This window comes from Schistocerca piceifrons, unplaced genomic scaffold (assembly GCF_021461385.2).
Source record: "Schistocerca piceifrons isolate TAMUIC-IGC-003096 unplaced genomic scaffold, iqSchPice1.1 HiC_scaffold_1325, whole genome shotgun sequence".
In the NCBI taxonomy this organism is placed as follows: Eukaryota; Metazoa; Arthropoda; class Insecta; order Orthoptera; family Acrididae; genus Schistocerca; species Schistocerca piceifrons.
The window spans coordinates 5,001-10,000 of record NW_025727153.1 but is presented as its reverse complement, the minus strand read 5'-3'; the positions used below and the strand labels follow the sequence as shown (position 1 = coordinate 10,000).

Genomic DNA, 5,000 nt, shown 5'->3' with positions numbered 1-5,000 from the left:
CCCCCGGAACCCAAAAGCTTTGGTTTCCCGGAGGCTGCCCGCCGAGTCATCGGAGGAACTGCGGCGGATCGCTGGCTGGCATCGTTTATGGTTAGAACTAGGGCGGTATCTGATCGCCTTCGAACCTCTAACTTTCGTTCTTGATTAATGAAAACATACTTGGCAAATGCTTTCGCTTCTGTTCGTCTTGCGACGATCCAAGAATTTCACCTCTAACGTCGCAATACGAATGCCCCCGCCTGTCCCTATTAATCATTACCTCGGGTTCCGAAAACCAACAAAATAGAACCGAGGTCCTATTCCATTATTCCATGCACACAGTATTCAGGCGGGCTTGCCTGCTTTAAGCACTCTAATTTGTTCAAAGTAAACGTGCCGGCCCACCGAGACACTCAATAAAGAGCACCCTGGTAGGATTTCAACGGGGTCCGCCTCGGGACGCACGAGCACGCACGAGGCGGTCGCACGCCTTCGGCTCGCCCCACCGGCAGGACGTCCCACGATACATGCCAGTTAAACACCGACGGGCGGTGAACCAACAGCGTGGGACACAAATCCAACTACGAGCTTTTTAACCGCAACAACTTTAATATACGCTATTGGAGCTGGAATTACCGCGGCTGCTGGCACCAGACTTGCCCTCCAATAGATACTCGTTAAAGGATTTAAAGTGTACTCATTCCGATTACGGGGCCTCGGATGAGTCCCGTATCGTTATTTTTCGTCACTACCTCCCCGTGCCGGGAGTGGGTAATTTGCGCGCCTGCTGCCTTCCTTGGATGTGGTAGCCGTTTCTCAGGCTCCCTCTCCGGAATCGAACCCTGATTCCCCGTTACCCGTTACAACCATGGTAGGCGCAGAACCTACCATCGACAGTTGATAAGGCAGACATTTGAAAGATGCGTCGCCGGTACGAGGACCGTGCGATCAGCCCAAAGTTATTCAGAGTCACCAAGGCAAACGGACCGGACGAGCCGACCGATTGGTTTTGATCTAATAAAAGCGTCCCTTCCATCTCTGGTCGGGACTCTGTTTGCATGTATTAGCTCTAGAATTACCACAGTTATCCAAGTAACGTGGGTACGATCTAAGGAACCATAACTGATTTAATGAGCCATTCGCGGTTTCACCTTAATGCGGCTTGTACTGAGACATGCATGGCTTAATCTTTGAGACAAGCATATGACTACTGGCAGGATCAACCAGGGAGCTGCGTCAACTAGAGCTGAGCAGCCGGCCGCCCGGGAGTGTGTCCCGGGGGGCCCGCGCGAACACGCAAGCGTCCGCTCAATCATTCTGCAAACAGGAGGAGGCTGAGCTCCCCTGCACAATACACCTCGAAACCCTCTCAGGTCCCGGCGGCGCGCAGCGCCGTCCCAAGTACTTGGTCGGGTTCGAGAGAGGCGCAATCGCCCGGAGTTAGGCGAGTAGACGCTTTCGGTGCGACCACCCGTGCTCCCAACTGAGCTTGCCGCTGCCGACAGAGGCCCGGGAGCGTGCTGTCGTGGCATTGCCGGCGGGAGACAACACGCGCCACCTACGGTGACCGGCAGCTCCAACGCCAGCGCCACAGAAGGACAAAAGCCCCACTTGGGTGCCGAAGCGAACTCTCCCAGCACAGCGCACGCGCCAACACATCCGCACAGCTGCGATACAAACCACCAGCGAGAACCGCTGGGGCGACCGAGCAGCAGACGGCGTCGCGGCGCCGAGCGCCGGGCGGCGGCGCATCCTCAACGCACACAGTCCTCAATCGGACCAGCACACTGAAGATGTCCACCGCGCTTCGCACCGGGCCCGCGAGGACCTACTTTGGCCGCACGGCGCCGCGCGCAGGGTGCGCCGGCGCGCAGCTGCGACGCCTGCCGCGTCCGTCGGCCGGCGCGCCTGCCACTGGCCGCCCCCACCAGCCGGCTGTAGCGCGTGCGCCCACGCACCGCGCGGCCAGCACGCCGGGAGGCGCCCCCTCACCGGCCGGGGACGGTCCCACCCAGCCACCGCCGCGTATCGCTTCACACCCAGATGCCGTTCAGTTTCGTCGGCATGGTGGGTATCGCTGGAACAACCGGTTCGTACCTCAACCTATCGTCGCCATCACCGATTCACCCCTAGCGAGAACAACCGCACCACAACAGGTTACCATTTGTTCATTTGCGTAACTTCACCAGAAAACGCAGGCGTCCATCGCCATTTGCAACTTCAACGATTATTGCATGCCTGTGTCAGGTGTCACGCCACACTACGTCTGCCCACATACACGCAACAAAATGTGCACGCCTAGACAATACGTGGAAGGTGGCCCCCGTACGTATGCGATGTCCATTGCTCGAACGACTGTCAACCGGCCTCTGTAGCATGTCGCAGATATGGAACGCGGTGCACCATGCCATCACGGTGTGTGAGGAGAGACGACTAGGTCCGAATACATCAACAGACAGCTCATGCTGATCGCCATCCACGGCGTCCGTTCCTCCCACACGTCTCTATGGCGTACCACACTGCAATCCAGCTCTCATAGGGAGACGACACGTAGCTGCGTGCACAATATTTGCACTGTATGGTCCGCCGTTTTTGGGCGCAGTCGTTGTACGGTCACACATGTGCCACGATGTATCATTCGGTACATAAGGACGAATGTGCAGTACAGATTGTGGTTTACGCGTACGACATTAGCGGACGGTTGACACAGGCCGCACCACAACGTAGCCTGAGTACGTCGCATGCGAAGGGCATTGAACATGCAAACTTCTCACCAACCAGCTTGCGAAGGCAGGGGGGCAAGGTGGGGACGTGGGGAGGGGCGGCATGTACGTCCTGCTGCCATCCACATTACAGTGTACAGCAGGAGCATGTGGAAAGTCAGCAAGACTTGCAAGGTGTTTAACATGAAGCGATACACAGGGGAGCGGGCAGTGCGAGTAGCGAACTATATTGCGAGGGTTGCGGGTGGGCAACACTACACTAATTGAACGAGTCGTATAACAATTACAGAGCAGGTTTAGGCGACAACATGGGTTACGTTAGGGGACAACGTGGGTTACGTTAGGGGACAACGTGGGTTACTTTAGGGGACAACGTGGGTTAGGTTAAGGCACAACGTGGGTTAGGTTAAGGCACAACGTGGGTTAGGTTAAGGCACAACGTGGGTTAGGTTAAGGCACAACGTGGGTTAGGTTAAGGCACAACGTGGGTTAGGTTAAGGCACAACGTGGGTTAGGTTAAGGCACAACATGGGTTAGGTTAAGGCACAACATGGGTTAGGTTAAGGCACAACATGGGTTAGGTTAAGGCACAACATGGGTTAGGTTAAGGCACAACGTGGGTTAGGTTAAGGCACAACGTGGGTTAGGTTAAGGCACAACGTGGGTTAGGTTAAGGCACAACATGGGTTAGGTTAAGGCACAACATGGGTTAGGTTAAGGCACAACATGGGTTAGGTTAAGGCACAACATGGGTTAGGTTAAGGCACAACATGGGTTAGGTTAAGGCACAACATGGGTTAGGTTAAGGCACAACATGGGTTAGGTTAAGGCACAACGTGGGTTAGGTTAAGGCACAACGTGGGTTAGGTTAAGGCACAACATGGGTTAGGTTAAGGCACAACATGGGTTAGGTTAAGGCACAACATGGGTTAGGTTAAGGCACAACATGGGTTAGGTTAAGGCACAACATGGGTTAGGTTAAGGCACAACATGGGTTAGGTTAAGGCACAACATGGGTTAGGTTAAGGCACAACATGGGTTAGGTTAAGGCACAACATGGGTTAGGTTAAGGTACAACATGGGTTAGGGTTAAGGTACAACATGGGTTAGGTTAAGGTACAACATGGGTTAGGTTAAGGTACAACATGGGTTAGGTTAAGGTACAACATGGGTTAGGTTAAGGTACAACATGGGTTAGGTTAAGGTACAACATGGGTTAGGTTAAGGTACAACATGGGTTAGGTTAAGGTACAACATGGGTTAGGTTAAGGTACAACATGGGTTAGGTTAAGGTACAACATGGGTTAGGTTAAGGTACAACATAGGTTAGGTTAAGGTACAACATAGGTTAGGTTAAGGTACAACATAGGTTAGGTTAAGGTACAACATAGGTTAGGTTAAGGTACAACATAGGTTAGGTTAAGGTACAACATAGGTTAGGTTAAGGTACAACATAGGTTAGGTTAAGGTACAACATAGGTTAGGTTAAGGTACAACATAGGTTAGGTTAAGGTACAACATAGGTTAGGTTAAGGTACAACATAGGTTAGGTTAGGTTAGGTTAGGTTACACGTTGTTGTAAGGAAAGGTGTAGGGGGGGGGGGGCGGGGGCGGCAGGTTCGTTGATAGTGATTATAGTAAGTGAATGCTTGTGACATGATCAGATTTGTCACGTCAGGATGCACCTTTGGCTTATTAGAGGCGGCGCTCCAATTCTATGCTTGTGTGAGGACCTGTGTCTTTGACTCATGTCATTGTTCGCTGTGACAGGAGGTACTATTGTGATGTTGGGTGCACCGTTGTATAGGACATGTGTGGGTGTTGGTGCCTGGTCTGCGCAATGGTGGATGTCGAAAGGCTGGGATATTGTATTTTCCGCATGGACCTCCTGGTCTGGTTGTGATAGTGTGGATTGTGTAATGTGGCGGAGAAGATGCACTGGATGTTGTTCCATGCTGGTGCTTACATATTGTATGTGCGCCTGTTAGAAGCAGAGAGTGGTGCGTGATCAGAGTGTCTGGCTGACGTGTGGTTCCCATTGTGGGCAGACTCTTTCAGCATGTATACGGACAGTTGTGTATATTTGCTGTAGTTTGATGGCTCTGCATTGATTACTAATCAGCGCCGTGTGTACGGGTAATCTGGTTCCAGTCCAAAATGTTCCATCTGTGTACATTAGTGACAAAGACTCCCCCCATGCAGTGGGGCTCGGTCTGTTATAGCTCTTCCGCGTAATATATTTGCCCCACGTTTTTGCGACTGCGAGTGCGAGTGCAACGCGCATGGGGACCGACATGC

The 5,000-nt window shown here is 52.8% G+C and overlaps 1 non-coding gene across 1 annotated transcript in view; it reads right to left on the bottom strand.

Moving 5' to 3' along the window:
• Positions 1–1,209, bottom strand: part of LOC124732196 — a 1,909-nt gene extending 700 nt beyond the window's left edge. Inside the window, exon 1 of the ribosomal RNA XR_007008601.1 lies at positions 1–1,209. This exon is cut by the window's left edge and continues 700 nt beyond it. This is a non-coding gene — a ribosomal RNA (small subunit ribosomal RNA).
• Positions 1,210–5,000: the final 3,791 nt, after the last annotated feature.